Below are 408 nucleotides of genomic sequence, written 5' to 3'. Positions count from 1 at the left end.
CCAGGAAGGGCGGAGACGCTCTCCAGGCCAAAGGCAACCCTGCCCAGACACTCCTGCCCGCTCTGCGAGGTTGGGGAGGGAGTGAAGACAAGTCCCAAAGGCCGCCCTGCAGCCCCCACCCGCAGCCCTGGGAGAGCAGCTAGCCCCCCACCCCTCCCTGCCAGGGTTGCAGGGCAGGAGCCGGGAGCTGATACAGAAACCCCCACAGATCGGGGCAGAGCCTCACCCATGCGCCACAAAGCCATTCCCTTAAAGTACTTTATTAAATAGTTTCCAAAAAAACCAGAAGCAGAAAGACTCGGAACTACCCCGTCCCTCCCAGCTAGTTAAAAACTACAGACAGCCCATCCCCGCACCCTGCAGTGCCAGGCGGCTGCCGGGCATGTGCTGCGCCAGGTCCCGGCACTT

Source organism: Fulmarus glacialis, unplaced genomic scaffold (genome assembly GCF_000690835.1).
Source record: "Fulmarus glacialis isolate BGI_N327 unplaced genomic scaffold, ASM69083v1 scaffold28014, whole genome shotgun sequence".
Classification (NCBI taxonomy): Eukaryota; Metazoa; Chordata; class Aves; order Procellariiformes; family Procellariidae; genus Fulmarus; species Fulmarus glacialis.
Note: the sequence above shows the minus strand (reverse complement) of the source record.